Source organism: Leopardus geoffroyi, chromosome D1 (genome assembly GCF_018350155.1).
Source record: "Leopardus geoffroyi isolate Oge1 chromosome D1, O.geoffroyi_Oge1_pat1.0, whole genome shotgun sequence".
In the NCBI taxonomy this organism is placed as follows: Eukaryota; Metazoa; Chordata; class Mammalia; order Carnivora; family Felidae; genus Leopardus; species Leopardus geoffroyi.
In genome coordinates, this window is record NC_059329.1 from 77,528,093 (window position 1) to 77,548,947 (window position 20,855).

Below are 20,855 nucleotides of genomic sequence, written 5' to 3' on the forward strand. Positions count from 1 at the left end.
ATCAACTTAAATTCCAAATGATTTTCCTTTTTTAAATTTTATTAATTTTATTATTATTTTATTATTATTATTATTATTATTATTATTATTATTATTATTATGGAGAGAGAGACACAGTGAGAGTGGGGGAGGGGCAGAGAGAGCCAGAGACAGAATCTGAAGCAGGCTCCAGGCTCTGAACTGTCAGCACAGAGCCCGACATGGTGCTTGAACTCACAGACTGCGAGATCATGACCTGAGCCCAAGTTGGATGCCCAACCAACTGAACCACCCAGGCGCCCCCAAATGACTTTCCTTTATAGGTGCATTTTATAGCTGTTTTCAGCCCCTTTTCCCTCTGAAGACACAGATAATATTTCTAAGCCCATATTTCTTTTGAAGTTTGGAGCAAACTCCCTGAGTCTCCCACTCTTTAATCACCACCTTTATGCATCCTACTGCACAAATAGATTGTTCACTACACCAATTTCTGCATTTGTGTGAACAGGCCAAGTATGTTAACAGTATTAATGAGATCAGTTCAATCAACATGCTTATGCCCAGGGTACAGCTAGCACTGCCTAAGAGAAGCCATGTTAGGAAAAAATATTGGATGGAAGAACCGCAATCCCTTATTAGAGTCAAGTTATCTCGAACACTTTCTTTTATCTAGAAGTCTGACTCATTCAGGAAATTATTCTAATTTTACCTTTATTTGCTAATCTTATTTTTTGAATGTTTACTTGGCTAACCTCCTTCAACTATAAGTGAAAACCTTTATTTAAAAGTCTACCACTTATTAGAATAATAATGACAATAGTAATAGTGAAAAAACAAGGAAAGTTACATTTATTTGGGGCTTGCTATATGATATAAGCAATTGGATGCCAATTTTACAATAAGGGAATTGATATTTAAAGAAGTTAAGCCATAGCAAAATTTAGAGAGCTTCTTGGTGTTTAACTGTATAGGAAAACAAAAGAAAGCAAATGCTCCATGTCAATACAAAATATATAGTCATAAAATAGCACAGCATTATTAGAGAGTGGTTATGACCTTCTATAAAATGTGTTCTTTGGGATAACAAAGTGGAACATTTAGGGGTAAGTTCAGATTTAGAGAAGTCTAAAGCTTATAAGATTTAGAGTCCCTAAGAAAAATAATATAAAAGTATAAAGAAAAAATTAAATATGAAAGCAAATACTTATTTAGAAAAATAAAAAAGAAATTAATTTTGTAAAAATATGACAAATATGAAAAAGATCACAGAAACACAAATATAACATTTTGTTTTATTTAGCAATTTTTTATTATCTCATATATGAGATAATATGTACATATTATCTCATATGTAATATGAGTTTGTTCATTTATTATTTGATTATTTATATACTCACTGATTACCTCTTGACAGAACAGTGGTTTTATTTTTTAAAGTTTTATTTATTTTATTTTTGAGAGAGAGAGAGAGAGAGAAAGAGAGAGAGAGAGCGTGCATGCATAGGAGAAAGAGGGCAGAGAGAAATGGAGAAAGAATACCAAGCAGGCTCTGCACTGTCAGCCCAGAGTCCGATGTGGGGCTCAAACTCATGAACCATCAGATCATGACTTGAGCTGAAATCAAGAGTTAGACACTTAACTGACTGAGCCACCCAGGTGCCCCAAGGTAACAATGGTTTTATAATATCACTTTCTACAGACAGTAGTAAGTAGAATATTGCTAAAAAAACTTTGGCCTTAAGCATGATTGAGCAGGAAAAAAACAATAATTTAAAAACATTTATTTCAGCTTTATGATTTGTTTTTAGTTGTGTTGTATAAGTGTTTGCAAATTTTGGTCAAATTGGGGAACTGTTGGTCAAGTATCTTTCACACATGAGCTGACATATTTCAAAGCATATCAAGTCTTCTTTACTTAAAGTGACAGATCTTTAATATTCTTTTAGTTGTTGACCCTCATTAGAAGGTTTGTTGTCAAGGGGAGCCTGCGTGGCTCAGTCTGTTGAGTGTCCAACTTCGGCTCAGGTCATCATCTGAGTTTGTGAGTTTGAGCCCCGCATTGGGCTCTGTGCTGACAGCTTAGAGCCTGCTTGGGATTCTGTGTCTCCCTCTCTCTCTGCTCCTCCCCCACTCATTCTCTGTCTCTCTCTCTCCTTCAAAAATAAATTAAAAAAAAAACATTTAAAAAAATTAAAAAAAAAACCAGAAGGTTTGTTGTCGAAGTCCTTATGTCATATTCCTGTGTGAGCTAGCAGAGTGAGTGGTAAGAATGCACCTGGAAGCTATTGTTTTCCTGGGATGACGTGGAATAACTATGCCAGATGACTATAAGCCATGTACATATATCACACCAAGTCCCAAATAAATGGACCCTCAATTCAACTTCCACTTTACTGTTTCTAAACATGCTCATAGATCTTTCCATCCCATCCAGTATAAGAAAGGGGAAGTTGGAGTGAAAAGAGACAACAGTCTTAACCTATTGCATTGAAATATTGTATTTTAAAATTTTTTATGGAAGTGTATAACCCTATGGGCATATATATCACAAAGGTCTCTAGGGTCTTGGAAGGGGCAAGTGGGAGACCCTGATGTTTGACTTCTTTAGCTTCATAACTCCACTGCTGGGGAGAAGAATGAAAGCCAAAGAAGATATGAAATAGTGCTTATCTTTGAACTTTGAGACAAGAACTGCTCACCCATATTCTAATTGACTGTTGCTCTAATTTCATCACATCCAGCCTCATTATACTTAAAAAATTTTCACGATGAACAATTGTGTATTTGAATGACAGCCAAATGAGAAGAAACCTTACCCTTTAGCAAATCTAGCTGCCCAATTTCATAGGCTGAGAAGATGCAAAAATGTCAGTCTATGATCTATATCCCATTTTCTTATGATTATCTCTAGAGCTTGTAAAAATCTCTGTACTTTTTACAGTTTAATACTATCTAGGTTCCATTACACATTGATTTATTTGAACAAAATCTATTACAAAATAATGCTTGGTGATTACTGCTTTTATAAGCCTAATTTTAACCTATTTTATTTGGTTCAGTACTTTCCCAAATGTACTGAATGGAATGAATTAAATTTTCTCTTCTTACTTTCACCTTGCCCCAAGTTAAAGTAAATAATAAGATAGTATTGAAAAAGTACTTGACCCTGTGGTACCCAAAATTCTAAAATGACTCTCAAGATGTCTGCCCCTCTGTGTCCATGCAATATATAACCCTCTCTGCTTGAATGTAGGCAGAACCTGTGAATATGAGCAGATATCACTCCCCTGATTAGGCTGTGTTATGTGGTAAAGGTGAAGTGATTTTGTAGATGCATTTAAGGCCCCTGATTTATTAATAGTAAATTAATCAAAAGAGTTTATAATGGGTGGGCCTATCCTAATTAGGTGAGTCCATTAAAGAATGGTTCAGAGGTCAGAGATGGAAGTCAAAATGATAAGAACCATCATAGATTCTCTCCTGCCAGCCTTGAAGAAGCAATATTCCATGTTGTGGAGAAAATAACATTTCAGGAAATGGTGGGCAGGCCTAGGAGCCAAAGACCTCATTTCTACAACCACTATGAACTAAATTCTGCCAACAACCAGTGAATTTATAAGGGAATACCAAATTTCCTATGAAGAATACCACAGCCCCAGACAACACCATGATTTGAGCCTAGTGAGACCCTGAGCAGAAGTCTGTGCCCTGACTTCTGACCCACAGAAAACTGTGAAATAATAATTCATTATGGATATTCATTATTCACTGCCATAATTCATCATGCAGCAATAGAAAACTGATACAATCTAATTTAACCTAAAAGGTAACAAGGTAAGCCAATATACTAGTAGATTAAACTCCCTAAAAGTAATTAATATTTATTACCCTTGATTTATGAATAAAGTATCTCTTGGGGGTTCAGTATCTTCCCATCTGTGGAAAGCGAATGCAAGGAAGAATCTTATGCTTCAGCAGACTTTTGGCTTTTATGGACCCATAAAAATTTCAGAAAATTATTTTGAAGAACCAATTATAATTTTTAAATTCCTATTTTACTAAGAAAGTATACAACTATTAAACTGGTGTGAAAAATAAAGACTATTGTAATACAAATGGTAATGATGACTTTTATGTCTCCACTTCAGTAGGCAACAGTCTGCATTTATTCAATCAAGCTGCTGCAGTAGAAGTATTTTGTAGGCATGATTAAGGTCCACAATCAGTTAACTTTAAGTAAGAAAGATTATCCTACATAATCTGGGTGGTCTTGATTCAATCAGTGGAAAGGCCTTGCCTCATGAGCACATTTCCTGAGCAAGAAGAAATTCCATCATGAATAGCAACTTCAGCTCATCCCAGAGTTCTAGCCTGCCCTTCCTGACAGCCTGCCGTAGAGATTTCAGACTTGCCTTGACAGTCTCCACAGTCCCTTAAATGAGTATCTTGCAATATATCTTTTAATACGTACTCCTATTGATTCTGTCTGTCTGATAGAATCCTGACTGGTATGCAAATATAAAGTAATAAAATAATAATAAATGTAAAGTTAGTATGACCTCTTACACCACAGATATTTTTATTCATTTCTTCATGACTTGTCATTGAGATGGGGTTAGCCTCAGCATTCAATGGTTTCATAAACTGCTTTGAACTTTGAACTTCATTTCAAGGACCCATAATCATCAGAATAAAAAAATGAAACCATGAAATATCTTTTACTTTGTCTAGCTGGCAAATAAGTAAGCTGAATCGGAAAGTTATATGAGTACCCAAGGTTCTATATTGTAGAAAAGAGAAGGAAGAAGGACAAAGGTGGGAAGAAAAGGAAGGAAAGCATTATCCAGCTGCCTGATGACTCCATCTTCTGAATTAATCTTGAGAGGCTGCATCAAGTATTTCTTTCATTCTGTGAGTCATATAAAGCTCTACTCCTGGTTTAAACAGAGAAGAACAAGATTCACAATGATGAGAATGACAATATTCTATAGTGAGGTTGTGCAGCTATTAGAATTGCAATAAGCAATACCCTTCTCCACTTTCAGGAAGTGTCTGTTCTGCTGTTTGCTTAAATTACACACATTACTTTCAAAAGCTGGGGTTGACTTTTGCAGAATCTGCATTACAAAAATACTATTCAGAGGAAGTATTGTGCTTTCTTTTTTTAAATTTTTTTTTCAACGTTTATTTATTTTTGGGACAGAGAGAGACACAGCATGAACGGGGGAAGGGCAGAGAGAGAGGGAGACACAGAATTGGAAACAGGCTCCAGGCTCTGAGCCATCAGCCCAGAGCCCGACGCGGGGCTCGAACTCACAGACCGCGAGATCGTGACCTGGCTGAAGTCGGACGCTTAACCGACTGCGCCACCCAGGCGCCCCATGCTTTCTTAACAATTACATTAGTCCTCTATAAGTACTTTACGGAGTACATGAGAGAGGAACATCTTGTTTAAAAGCATAACATTTTATTGACACCTCTATATTCTTAGAACACTTTAGTTGAAGAGTTGGTAAGCTAGATTTCCTGGTCAGTACCTTGTCAATGGTTTTAGAGCTATATAGAGGTTCTTAAACTGCACTGAAATCCTTTAGGCCATGAATGCTTGGTTCTGCTCAAGTAATGTTTATTGGGGATCTCACAATCCACACAGACAACTTGAAAACAAATAATTGCAATAAAGTTGATGGGGGCAGTAATATGGGACCTAGAAGTTGTGAATTCCTGAGGATCATAGGGTAACAACAATAACAACACAAACAAATGTCCAAGTCAGTATCTATCCATTGAAACTTAGACACTGTTTTTATACATCTGAAGTCAAAAGAAAACAAAAGAGACTTTAGCAAGCTCTTTTCAAAATTTTTCTTCTTGACTGAGTTTAATGTAGATCACAGAAATCCTGTTTCACCACTGTCCAGAAAGATGGAGGTGTTTTAATGTTTTTACTTTCCAGAATCATATTCTGATTATATTTGTGGGAAATAGCACCCTTAGACATTTATCACCATCTCGATTTTCTGGATCCCAAAACAAGATCTCACTTTTGTGGATCTGAATTTATTGGACTACTAAAAATTTAAATGTAAAATCAGTTATTTAAAATTTTCAATAAGATATAGATTCCTGTCCAGCCCATAAGAAACTATAACGAAGAAGGTCAAAGAAAACCAGCTAGAGTTCTTTGAAACAATTAGACGAATGAGAAATACAAAAGTAAAGTCTCTAAGTAGATATCCTTCCATCAGAAACAACTAAAAAAAAGTGGGAAAAATATATGAAGCTACATTTTAAAGTATTGGGCCACAGGAGCACCTGGGTGGCTCAGCTGGTTAAGTGTTCAACTCTTGGTTTCTGCTCAGGTCACAATCTTGTGGTTTATGAGTTTGAGCCCCACATTGGGCTCTGCGGTAACAGCACAGGATTTTCTGTCTCTCCTCCTCTGCTCTCACTCTTTTTCTCAAAAATAAATAAATAATATTTTTAAAAATCATTAAAAGAATAAAAAAATAATAAAATATTGGACAACATCACAGGGATGCTTGGGAGAAGGAAATCACACAGAGTTAGATCTACTTCCAAAACGCTGAAGAGGGCAGTGAGTCCAAACAGAGAGCACAGTAGTCTCATTAAACTGTATAAACAAATATATGCAGATTTTACAAGATTAGGTAACATAGAAGAGAATTTTTGTGCATAAAATAAGTTCTATAAACTTGTACGGCAGTGACTTTGAGGTTTTGGCCAAATATTAAGCTGAGTGTTGATACAGTGAAACTCTGCACGGTATGGCAGAGAACAGCTACTGGGAGGTATGAACTGAATAGAGCCAATGGAGGTGACAGCACTGGAATCAGCCAGAGTGGAGAGAGTGGAAAGACCTAATTTGAGACTCCAGACATTATTTTGTTGATACCCTAGCAAGGCCACACCTTAGAAGTAATGCAATGCTAGCATAAGAATACGGGCTCTTCTGGATCAATCCTACAAAGATTCAAACCAGGGTTCAGGGGTATTAAGCTGATTCTCCAACATATTAATGGGTTGCCAGAGCAAAACTCAGCATTCTCTAAGGTGAAAAAAAAATTCGCCTCTTTCAACACTGTAGTACTCATTATGGCCATTACAAAGTTAAAATTTACCAGACATGCTCAGAAACGGGAAAATGTGACCCACACCAGGAGAACAAACAATCAACAGTAACATGCAGCAATAGCACAGTCATTGGAATTAGCAAGAAGAGGATCTATTTCATTCATATATACACAAACATACATACACACATACATACACTTAAGTACTTACATAAACTCCCAATGAAAAAAGAAATGGGAAAATCTCATCTAAGAAATAGAAACTATAGAAAAGAGACAAATGGAATTTCCAGAACTGAAAAATAGAATAGAATGAAAAAAAAAATCCACCAAAAGAGCTTTTTAGCAGATTAGACACTGCAAAGCAAAAGATGAGTGAATATGGACACGTGTTAAAAGAAACCATCCAAACTATCATACAGAGAGTAGAAAATGTTTTAGCTAAGCTGCTGCTGTAAATATCTCATGCTATACACCTCATATGTGGGGATCAATGGATAGGTTGGCACAGAGGTAAGAAGGGCCCCAATTCACTGCTGTGGACCCACGGCTGCCCTCCATGGCTGGAGCAGCTCCCACCCCATCCCTGTGACTACAGATTTATCTGTACTGATTTATCCTGTAATCACAGATTTTCCTGAACTTAATTGAACCGGTTGGTGTGGTAGTTGGAGCAGGAGTTGGCTGCAGGCTGGGCTGTCTCTGTGGCAGATGCTGGCTGTAGAACTATCAGCATGTCTTTGGCTTCTCAAATGTCCACATTAGCACCTCAACAGTCCCGGTTGCCACTACAAACACCTTGTCAATGCCCTCCCCTCTCATCAGACTGCAGTCAGCATGGATGATGTCAAGAGATTTCAGTGGAATGGTCATTAGAGTTTGAGTCCTAGGCAGGGGCCAAAGTGAGGGGGAAAAGAATCAAAGAACTAATAATAAGTAGAACTGGAGGAGGGGGGGAACCTCATGATGTTGAAAACTTTAATTCCAGCAGATAATGTCTTGGCTTAAAGGAGCCACTTTTAAGGTATTAGACATGTTGTCCTCCAGATCTGTCTTGAAATTAGAAAATATGGGCTTGCCTTTGATATCAGTAAGTCAAGAATAAACTAAATGCAAAGCCAGGGGCTTGGCCAGAGAGTGGAGTAAGTAACAATCAAGACAGAGGCTCTGAAAATTGAGAAAATAGACCCTATGTCACATGAAGTCCTGAGAAGAAAACCAGAGTTTGAATGCATTTTCTTAGAATAACACACAAGATGGGGGCAAATGAGATTCAGAGTTTGGGTAGTAAAGCTGAGGTGAGTTTTCTGAACTTAAAGGGAAGTACGAACTCCAGCATAAGAATCAGCCATGTAGTGACCAGAGATCCAGGCCACAGAGAGCTGAAAAACCCAAATGTATGGACAAGGACCTAGGTTGAGGCTGCACTGAGATACAAGCAGGAACAAAGAAAAGAGTTTGGAATAGAGCAGTGGATTCTCAACATTCGTTTCTTAAAACAATACAACCTTTTTATGTAGGAAGAAATAGTATAAGAAAGAGATGAAGGTTCTAGTTGAAGCGAAGGCCCGTGTTCCAGGACACACATAACTCTGCCCTCTCAGCTTCCATTATACTTTTTCTAGGAGAATTTTAATCATTTCCACAGAAATGTAGTATTTCAAGGAATGCAATTTTGAAATCCACTGGACCAGGAAAGTAATGGTACCATTTTAGAATCTGGAACTTGAGGAGAGATAAAGTCATCAACTTCAGTGTGGAAGAAAAGGCAAGGGTTTTGGAGTCTGATAGACGAAGTTTTGTTTTATTCTATTCTATTCTCTTCTCTTCTCTTCTCTTCTATTCTATTCTATTCTATTCTATTCTATTCTAGAATATTCTATTTTATATAATTTTATTTTATTTTAATGTCTATTTATTTTTGAGGGAGAGACAGAGGGCGAGCAGGGGAAGGACAGAGAGAGAGAGAGAGGAGACAGAGAATCCGAAGCAGGCTCCAGGCTCTGAGCTGTCAGCACCGAGCCGGGCAGGGCTCGAACCCATGAACCATGAGATCATGACCTGAGCTGAAGTCGGATGCTTAACCAACCGAGCCACCCAGGCGCCCCATAGACAAGGTTTTAAAATCAAGTTCTTGAGGTGCCCGGGTGGCTCAGCTGGTTAAGTGTCCAACTCTTGATTTCAGCTCACAGTTGTGAGATGGAGCCCCGAGTTGGCTCTGCACAGAGCACGGAGCTGGAGCTTTCTTGGGATTTTCTCTCCTCTCTCTCTGCCCCTTCCCTGCCCATTCTCTCTCTCTCTCTCATTCTCTCTCTCTCTCTCTCTCTCGAAACAAATACAAAATAAATAAATAAATAAATAAATAAATAAATAAATAAATAAATTCTCTCTCTTTCTCTCTCTCTCTCAAAATAAATAAATAAATAATAAATAAATAAATAAATAAAATCAAGTTCTAAAGCTGAGCAACCTTGGGAAAGAGGCTGCTCCCTGGCTGGGCTGCAGGTTTCTGCACTTTGGCTCCTGGTAAAGGGTCCAGAAGCACTCTTAAGTGCTCTTCTAGACACAAAATGAGGACTTCATTATATTTCTCCCAGGAGCACCTTGGTGGCTCAGCTGGTTAAGCATCTGACTTTGCTCAAGTCACGGTCTCACAGTTCACAAGTTGGAGTCCCGTGTCGGGCTCTGTGCTGATGGCTCAGAGCCTGAAGCCTGCTTTAGATGCTCTCTCTCTCTCTCTCTGCCCCTCCCTGCTTGCTGTCTCTCTCTCTCTCAAATATAAGTAAACATTAAAAAAAATCATTTCTCCCAACTGCTTTTTCCAATTTTATCCCTTCTGCTTCCTATTTCTTGGAGCTAATCAGTTAATACAACCTAGCAGACAGTCTCTGTTGTTAAAGTTGGCGCTCATACTGATTGGATGTCCTGTGTCATAGTGATTTTAAATATTTTGAATATTGTTCCAGCCAACAGTGGATTAATGACTGCCATATGCTGAGTACATATGCTATGTCAGGCATTGTGCTAACGTGATACACATGTAAACTCAGATCATCCTCATATTCGCCTTCATAAGAAAGAATGGATATTATCACCATTTTATAGATGAGGAAACTTTAGTTGGATCCTTCCCCAAAGTCTTATAGCTAAGAAGTGACAGTACTAGAATTTAATCCCAAATCTTTCATATTTCAAATTCTTTGGTCTCTTCATTAAACCATATTCACTCACTTAGCATAGACATTGCATACTGAAGAAGCCCTAAAACAAATTAAAATAAAGTGGCCTATTTTCTAGTATTCTATTTTTAGTATACTATTTCTAGTATTCAGGAAAAAAGCTGGCTGCCAAATATATAGTGACTATCCAAGAAAATTGGAAAGAGATAAGCAAAAACTGTACAAGTATGGCAAGATTTTTTTTTCACTAATTCAAATAGGCTTAAAATACAAACAGTGTCAAACTCTTAACTAGAGCAGTTAGAAAAGGTCTTGGTAATTTGTTGATTTAACTAGCTTTTGCAACATTAAGTTGGATGAAGATACAGACCCTATCTAAAATCACAAGGGAGTCCAAGAGAGATCTATAGTTTTAGATATTGGCTTAGTGACTAGGGTATAATTATTTTTTGTGTCTGTGGGTTCATAGAGCATTGGTTTTATGGCTAGTAGCTTATCTGCCTTTGAGCCACAGAGACTTTATTTTTTTAATTGTGTGTCCAAATACATTTTATGGTGAAATGATCTCCTATCAAAATGTCTGCAAGTTATTTTCTTTCTCCTGATGGCTAAGGATAAGGATGAGCATAATTGAGAGCAAAAAGGAACATTAACCATTACAGATTTTCTGCTTAGCTGAAGGAGAAGATGATCTTTAGTTTTGTTTATCTGTTTGTTATTGAAAGAAGTATAACCGTCTTTCTATACCTGAACTTTTTAGAAAAGACTCCATCCCTGGATAGCGCCTGTTATTCTTTCACACTTAAATGGGCATCTTAAAGGACGCAAATATTTGTGTTGGGGATATGAAATAAGCTGCTTTCATTATCTTGAACCCCTGATTTCTTTGGTCCAGGCCAGAGAAGCCTAGCATCATTTTATAAAGGCTATAGGATCAGTGTATTTGGTCAAATGCACTGAGTTTGGTAAACTGGATTAACGTTCTTTATAATTGACAAAGGTCCTGTTACATCAGCACATCACAAATATTACTAGATTCCCCTTTTTTGAATTAGTATCTACCCACACCCAGACTGGCAGAATTCTGCAACAGTTTTCCTCTCAACTGAAATCTTACTTCCGAATCAACAAAGGAAACTCCTCTGGATTTTGGAGGTCTCAAAGATGGCAGCAGATGTAATCCTTTTAGCTCGCACATGGGCCTAATTCCTCTTGCTTATCCAGTTTATTTTGTGTCCCACCTCCAAATTCTTTTTTGTGCTCTTGCAGCATTCAGAAGGAAAAAGAAAAAGACAGAAAATCCTCTTTGGAAAAATATATGAGTTCCTGTATTTAGGACAGGGATAAATACTTGTTAGATTATCACATAAAGTAGCAAGACATCCTAGGGAAACCAGAGTTCAAAGAAACTTCTCACTCCACCCACTGAGCTATTCGAAGGAATCCTGCTAAGTTATTTGTAAGAGAAAGAACATCCTCATGACTTAGCATGTTTCAACATAGACTCAGGAAAGAATCTGCAAGCCATATGTTGCTGTTTATCCAAGATGACAAGAATGGCTTTCCCGTTTATTTCTGTCTTTAGTTCTTAAATCCTTTGCTCAGCTCTTTCAGTTCAGGCAATACAGGGAAATGCTAACACAGTTAGCTTCCCAAACTAGAGTTCTAGTGGTGACCTTTATTTTTGTACTGATTGATTTTTATGTGTATAATTTCAAAAAGCTGGAATGCTCTTGATGAATCCATATTCCTAAACAAATTAAAATTGGCATTCCCATAATAAGAGGTCTTTATTAGTGAAATTCTGCTTGTCACAGAAATAACTCATGTTCATAATGATGACTTAGGGCTTTCAAAGATTTCCAAGTGTCATCTGAATCATCAAAAAATTAAATTATGTTCCAGAGAGATGCACCTAACTGTTCCACTATTAAACTTTTAATCTGTTATCTCTCTACACCACACGATTATACTTAATTACATTTTAAATTTAATTTACTAGGGAATTCCCTTCCATGATCATCCCATACAACAGTAAGTGTACTGAATTGAATTTAGGCTATGTTTGACATAGTCTAGGTGGTAAAGATGGACTAATACTTCTTAAAAACCTACTATATTTGGAAACCTGGTGTTTTAAAAATACATATTATAATTTAGAATAGTTTTAAATTTATAGAAAAGTTGTGAGTATAGTACACAGAGCCCCCATATGCTCTACATCCAGGTTCCCTTATTATTAACATTTTATTTTAGTATGGGTCATTGGTCACAGTTAATGAATCAATATTGATACGTTACTATTAGTAGAGTCCATGGTTTACATTAGGGTTCACCTGTTGTACAGTTCTACGGGTTTTGATAAGTGTATAATGTCAAGCACTCATCATTATAGAATAATGCAGAATACTTTCATTGTTATAAATCTCCCTTATGCTTCCCTTGCTTGGTATTCTATGAACTTCCTGGATCTGTAATTTGTTTCTGTAATTAATTTTCTAAAGCTCTCATCCAGTATTCAAATATTTCTTCTGCTCATTTTTTCTGTCCTCTCATTCTGGTATTCCAATTATGTTTATGCTACACCTTTTGATAGTGTCCACATTCCTTACTGCTCTGTTGTTTTTATTTTTATTTTTTCTCTTTACACTCCAATCTGGGAAGTTTCTGTTAACCTATCTTTGAGCTGAATGATTCTTTCCTAGGCTGTATCCAGTCTACTGAAGAGCCCATCAAAGGCATTCTTCATTTCTGCTATATTGCTTTTTATTTCTAGTATTACCTATTGATTCTTTGGGTTTTCACCTCTCTGCTTACATTACTCATCTATTCTTACATATTGCTTGCTTTTTTTCATTAGCGCTCTTACCAGATTAATCATAATTGTCTAAAATTTCCTGTCTGATAATTCCAACATCTGGATCATATGTAACTTTGGTTCTAATGATTGCTTTGTCTCTTCAAATGCTGTCGTCATCGTTGTCATCATCTTCTTCTTCTTCTTTCCTCTTCCTCTTTCTCCTCTTCTTTCTCTTCCTCTTCTTCCCTCCCTCCTTGCTTCCTCTCCCCCACTTCTTCTTTTTTTCCTTCCCCTTCTTCTTCTTCCCATTTGATATGTCTTATAATTTTTTGTGAAAAGCCAAACTATTGTACTGGGTAATAGGAATTGAGGTAAATACATTTTCAGTGTGAGGATTTAGTTAATCTGCCTAGGGGTTAGGCTGTGTTTAATGTATTCTGCAGCCATAGGTGCCAATGGCTTCAAAGTCCTCTTGTATTCATTCATCATTCATTCATTCATTCATTCTTTCATTCATCTTCCCTCCTGATTTTCAGTTTCCCTAAGTATTCCTTCTCAGAGACATTCCATGAAATGTATCTTCTCAGCTAAAGTCCACTATTGCTTTACTGGAGATTTCTTGGCATGGTGCTAAAGTATAGGGTAGAAGGAACTTTCTATAGTCTCGCAATTAAATCTCAGTCTTTTGGTGGCTCTGTATTTTGGTACTGTGATTTCACAAATATTCCTTCAGCAACACAGCCTTTTACCTTCTGCTTCCTACTCCTTCCCTGGCTGCAGTATTGCCAAACTCCTTCTATGAAGTCCTGAACATTGTTGAAAATGTATTTTTCCCTCTCTCAGATGGACCAGGGAGGCTGGAGGGGACTGGAGTGAGAGGAATTACATTTCCTCAGCTGAGATAAGGCTCTGGCAAAATCCTTTCTGCTAGAGAGTAGGTATTTGCTATGGAAAAAACTCTGGATGTATTTATAATAATTACTCTTCTTTTCCCTCTGACAGAGCCACTTGGGGGTCTCTCTTGTTTTCTCAAATCATCACCCTGGGAACCTAATGGGGTTCTTGGAGGTAATGCCTGTGAATGTGTAGGAGCTTCCCTAAGGCTGCAGCCACCCAGAGATTCTCACCCACAGACTAGTCTACAATTCATCAAAATTCAAATTTCAGTGTTCCTATCCACTTATAGCCTCAGTGGTTTTGTTTTGGGTAAGAAAATCTCAGCTGTGTCTCTCTGGGTGTACTTATCTCTCCAGATTTTATAATGAAACTTTTGTCCAGCAGCCTCAGTTCTCTGACGGGTACAAGAAAAGTCACTGATTTTCAGTGTATCCAACTTTTTCTCATTGTAAAGATTTGGAGTGATGGCTCTCAAGAGCGTTTCATATTGGAACTAAAACTAGACAACAGTATTTAAACAATATATTACTATAGTTAAACTTCACATCAGTACTAAGACATAGGGAACTAATATTTTTTAAATTTTAATTCAGTATAGGGAAGTAATTTGACAGATACTATCTATAAGACAGAAGAGGAGTCAGGAGTAAATTCAAATCCAAAACCTTCTGTCATCCCATTACCACATGCTGCTTTGGCACATTTCACGTACTGCTCCTTATGATTCACAATAACAGCAATGGGAACATGAAGCATTGATGTGAATTCAGAAGGCAGTAGCTTACGTGGGCATCTCAGATCTGCAATTATTTTCAAGCTGAAAAATAATTTGATCCAGTAACTATTATTCAAGGAAAGGTCAAATCATTTTCTACCATACTCAGTGATGGATATTATAGCTCAATAGCTCTCACACGGCAAGTTTGTAATGTGGTCATTGACCTTGTACATTGGCACCTGCATTATAAAAGAGTAAATTTACTCAATAACTGAAAACTCGCAAACACTGCAATAGGTCAACACCATATATCTCATAGCCATTCAAAGGCCAATAAAAGCAAATGCTATGGCATTTGAGGGCTTGGGGCGGAGAGCAAAATAGCTATCAAAATGAAATACTGATTCTCCAGGTAAATTTTAAAAACATTCCATTAGTTCCCATATACACAAAAATACACACTACTATTATTATTTATAGTCACCAATTTTAGGGATTTTTTTCTGTATTATTTATAAATTTCAAAAAAACATGCAAAACTAGAGATTTTCAAATACTCTTTGGAAATAAGGAAAGCAGAGAGGTAAAGTATGCCTGAGTCATAAATTTTAAGTATCAGAGCCAAATTGAGCCCAGATTCATTATTAGCAAAGCCCATCTTCCTTCTACCAAACTAAGCTGTGAAGAAATTGATTGTCATGTGTTTTATGTGGGAGGACTGCACAAGCAGAGTTTACAGAAAGGGAAGACTGACTAATCTTCCCAAAATGATGATCTACATACATTCTAACTCCTTTCACTGGCACTCTTCAGCTAGATTTTCTCTGAGGAATGTCGTATAGACAATGACAATAGTCAGCTCCTGACTTTGGTGAGAACAAATGCACAGGTAGCCTGCAACAAAGACGAGTTCACCACCCTGGAAATGCCAGGGAGTATTCAGGAATTCCCTGGGAGTGCATTTTTGTCATTTGTGGCAATGGATATTCTATTTTCTCATGCATATGTGCTCTTGCAGAACAAAGTGTGGTCCTTAGTCACTTTGGAAATTCTTTTTATTCACACAATAAACCAGGACCTCTTTTTGTTCAGTTCTTTGTATGTTCAAGGCTGAGTTAATAATGGTTTCAAATGTCTAATTATATATATTTTAGTTTATATTAAGCTGTTCTCCCATACAAATCATGACCAATTGATCATAAAAAAGTTTTACTGGTCCTACATATATGTATGATTCCCTTAGTTTAAATTCAACTTTAAATAAATACTTTATTATTGTTGTTTTGTTAATATAATTATTATTTATTATGTTTCATTTAACATTTTTACTTAAAATTGTTTCTTATTTATCTAGTAATACTAATTATTATGATTACATAATCTCCACTAAGTTGTGAAATTTCTAGCCCACTGTACATGCTTAAAGAAGATTCAAAGCAAGAAGATTTGTGAGTAGAGGGAACTGATGTCTGCCTGTACAATCTCATGTTTAATGTCACTGTCATTAGGAAGTTACCTATCTAAAAATGTGTCTTACAAGCCTGGTTCATTATGGGTTTTCTAACATTAGAGGTTTGGTACTTTGGTTCATTAAGAATTTACAGTCTGGGGGCGACTGGGTGGCGCAGTCGGTTAAGCGTCCGACTTCAGCCAGGTCACGATCTCGCGGTCCGTGAGTTCGAGCCCCGCGTCAGGCTCTGGGCTGATGGCTCAGAGCCTGGAGCCTGTTTCCGATTCTGTGTCTCCCTCTCTCTCTGCCCCTCCCCCGTTCATGCTCTGTCTCTCTCTGTCCCAAAAATAAATAAACGTTGAAAAAAAATTAAAAAAAAAAAAAAAGAATTTACAGTCTGAAGATTTAAGAATACTTTTGTATTTAGTAGGCTCTTAATATTTAAAGTATTTCAATTAGTGCAAAGGAGTGGAGATTATAACGAACATATAGATAAGACATGGAAATGAATGTATTATAAGGTAGCAGATGATTTATACCTTTTTAATCTCTGTTTTTTTTTTTTAAATCACTTGGATATCTCTATGATATCATTTCAGGTTTAGGAGACATTAACAAAGTGGGGCACCTGGGTGGCTCAGTCAGTTAAGCGGCTGACTTCGGCTCAGGTCATGATCTAACGATCCATAAGTTCAAGCCCTGCGTCAGGCCCTGTGCTGACAGCTCAGAGCCTAGAGCCTGTTTCAGATTCCGTGTCTCCCTCTCTCTCTCTGCCCCTCCCCGTTCATGCTCTGTCTCTCTCTGTCTCAAAAATAAATAAATGTTAAAAAAAAAAAAAAGAAAGTATATTAAGGAGACGTTAACAATGTAGTTTGTAAATTCACTTTCCATCTAAGAGGATTGCCTTGTAGTAACTGGAAAAGGATACTACAGTATATGTCATGATATAGATATGATCTAAGGGCCACTTACCCATAAGGAAAAATAAAGTAATTATATTTGGGAAGACTAGAACTGAGTGATGTGTGAAGGAAATTAGATTTCATTTGGGCTTTGATGAGAAGATAGCGGGAAGCATAGTAAATACTGTGTGTAAGTGGAGTAGAATGCACGGGCTTTCATTTAATCCTTCCCCACTTGGGTGCATCACTTTACTTTTCTAAGGCTTAATTTTCTATTTATATAAAGGGAGAATTAGGGAAAATTGGTACCAAAAATAGGTTCATGGTTGCTACCACTGTTCCTTCTGTTTTCCTGACAGTTAGTACTAATTAAGTATACCACTCTTCACAGATAAGCATAGATAAAGCCTCAAAATCCTATCCAAAATAGCAAGTGAATATAGATAATCTTATGGAATCTACAAAAAAAAAATGCTAGAAATAACAAGAAAATTTAGCAAAGCTGTAGGATATAAAAATCAATATACAAAAACCAATTGTATTTCCATATTCTAGCAATGAAATACCGGAATGTGAAATTAAAGATACAGTAAGCTATCTCAGAATAACTCTACGTGCTCTACATCCTAACCTGTGCGTAGTATGGCCAGACTTTAGCTTTAACCATTTTACAAATATATAGCTGTATACTGTTGCGATTTTAACTCGTATTTCTCTAATGAATAATGACATTTATCATCTTTTTATGTATGCATCCATATATCTTGTTTGATGAAGTCTCTGTTGAGACCTCTTGCCCATTTTTATTAGGTCTTTATATTATTGAGTTTTGAGAATCCTTCGTATATTCTGGATACAAGTTTTTTTTTTTTTATCATATATATGATTTGCAAATATTTTCTTCTAAGATGTGGCTTACATTTTCATTTCTTTAAGACTTATTTTGAAATCAGATGTTATTATATTTTGGAGTCAAAGTTATCAACTTATTTAATATATTTTATAGATGATGCTTTTGATGTCAAAAGAAAGACAATTTTGCCTAACCCAATATCACAAAATGTTCTCCCATCTTTTCTTCTAGAAGTGTTAATTTTAGGTTTATGATTTGGTGTTTTTTGCTAACTTTTGAATATGGCCTGAGGTATAAAATGCCATTTTTTTTCCATATGAATGTCCACATTTTCCAGTACCACTTGTTGAAAACGTTATCTTTTCCCACAGAATGAATGACCTTTACAACTTTACCAAAACCCAATTGACCATATATTTATGGGTCTGCTTCTGAATTATATCCTGTTCCACTGACCAAAGTAACTTTTTAAAAACTTTTTTTTAAGTTTATTTATTTATTTTGAGAGAGACAGAGACAGCATGAGTGGGGGAGGGGCAGAGAATGAGGGAGAGAGAGTATCCCAAGCAGGTTCTGCACTGCCAGCACAGAACCCGATGCAGGGCTCAAACTCACGAAATGGCCAGATCATGACCTGATCTGAAACCAAGAGTCAGATGCTTAACCCGCTGATCCACCCAGATACCCCCACCACTGATCAAAGTGTCTTAATGCCAGTTGCATACTACCTTGATTACTCTAACTTCTTTACACATGTCCTAATCAATGCTTAATTGAATAGCCGAGGAAGATCGTGTAAAGATCTCTGGAATTCTCTTCTCTCTGGCACTATGTTCTATGACTTCTTGCTACCTTGGCTTCCACATACTCTTAATTCCATCTTCTTAGCTCACTGAGCACAGTGGACTCTGCTTAAGCTCCCCTCTCTGCACTGTGACCTGTAAACTATGTCCAGACATGAGTTATGGAAAATTTCCCTCAGTTGTTTCCTGTATCTCAGGGACTACTGTCCTTTATTGCCTGATGTCAAGGAACCTGAGAGACAACTTTTCATATCTTTTTTCAGTTTTTAGGTTGTTTCAAGGAGGAGGGTAAATCTAGTATCTATTACTCTGTGTTGGCCAGAAGTGGAAGTTTTTCATATTATTGAACATTGCTACATTAAATGACTGCCGAATATGAAAATTCTTAGTGAGAGAAAGTAGAGACTTGAAAAATTAAAGGAAGAAAGAATCTTCCAGAAAGGGAAGATCCTGAGCTAGAAATAAGCTTCTGCATTTAGAAATCTGGTGTTGCTGAAACGGAATCAACGAGGGGAGACTAGTAATGGATACTTTTCTAGAAGTGAGAAAGGTAAAGGTGATTTGGACACTCTAAGAACTTTGGATAGTTTTCTAATCATCCTGCCATATTATGGTCCTGATCAGAGGAATGGTCCGATTGTACATACATTTTTAAAAGATCATCTTTGGGGCGCCTGGGTGGCGCAGTCGGTTAAGCGTCCGACTTCAGCCAGGTCACGATCTCGCGGTCCGTGAGTTCGAGCCCCGCGTCAGGCTCTGGGCTGATGGCTCAGAGCCTGGAGCCTGTTTCCGATTCTGTGTCTCCCTCTCTCTCTGCCCCTCCCTCGTTCATGCTCTGTCTCTCTCTGTCCCAAAAATAAATAAATGTTGAAAAAAAAAATTAAAAAAAAAATAAATAAAAAAATAAAAGATCATTAAGTGTTGTTTAGGGAATTTTAACTCTAGGAGGCAAGAGTAGGAATAAGCAAGAGATTCAGGAAATACAATAATCCAAGTGAGAGAAGACAGTGGATTTGATTAGTGTGTTAGCAGTGGAAGCGGTAAGTAGTGGTCAGATTCATAACATAGTTTACAGTTAAATGCTACAAGAATTTTTAATGGTTTGGAAGGTAGGAATGAGGAAAATAAATAAAGCAAAGCAATTCCTGGGTTTTGAGCTATAGCAACAGTGCCATTTATTCAAATTAAGTTTAGGGGAGAAGCCACTTTAGTGGCAGAGTAAATAATGAGTTTAATTTTGGACTTGCTCAATTAGACAGAAAGGATAGTCTTCCTAAAATTAATGTTACATTGTAGCAATGAAAACTCACCTCATTTAACAAGCTGTTTCTGATGGCCTCCTCTCTCTATTATCCACCTTACATCCATAGGAGTTGACGCTGAGATTTAGTCTCCTGAAGCACGACACACCATAATCCTCCACCATATTCTTTTTTACTATTCATTATGTAGTTCTTGGTACTTTCACCCTGTAAGACAAGTCCCATATTACCTCCTTGAGAAAAGAAGCTCTTTGAAGGAATGATAGTCAGCATTATTCTTGTCAGATAATAAAACTGTACAATCACTTCCACCAAAGCCCCAGTGTGTGAAATTAGGCTTTGTTATAAGAAAGAAAACCTGATTTCCTTAAAGAAATCCATTGGAATCCCAGAAACAAAGACAGAAATAACCAGCATCTCCTGTGTGCAAGGTTTCAGCATGCATTTGGCCCTTATTCTAATGCAACTCTGAAACTGAGTATAAATTGTACTCATCTTGATGAAACTGGACAATTCAAGGGTAGACTTCTTCTTTATTACCTTTTTCTCCTATACTAGATACTTAATAAGCTGGAAATAAGAGCTTAGTAATTAAAGGATATAAGAGAAGATTCTGGAAAATAGTAAGAAGAATTTGTTACTGCCCAGCACTGATAACAGATTTGATAGTCAAATATTAATAATAGCAATAATAATTATAACATTCTACATTGTGGTATTTTGTGCATTTCTATCACATTTACACCAGTCATCATATTCTATCATTCCGGAACAGATGGTCTTGTTTGCTGGATATTTTCACCTTAAGTTCTCTTAAATAAATTTCTCTTAACTTTTGTTAAGAATAAAAATGTCCTGGGGCGCCTGGGTGGCGCAGTCGGTTAAGCGTCCGACTTCAGCCAGGTCACGATCTCGCGG

The 20,855-nt window shown here is 36.9% G+C and overlaps 1 long non-coding RNA gene across 1 annotated transcript in view; it reads right to left on the reverse strand.

Annotated features, from left to right (window-relative positions):
• LOC123601493 overlaps positions 1-20,855 on the reverse strand; it is a 182,706-nt gene that overhangs the window by 96,968 nt on the left and 64,883 nt on the right. Inside the window, exon 3 of the long non-coding RNA XR_006714135.1 lies at positions 19,986-20,144. This is a non-coding gene — a long non-coding RNA (uncharacterized LOC123601493). The remainder of the gene's footprint in view (positions 1-19,985; positions 20,145-20,855) is intronic.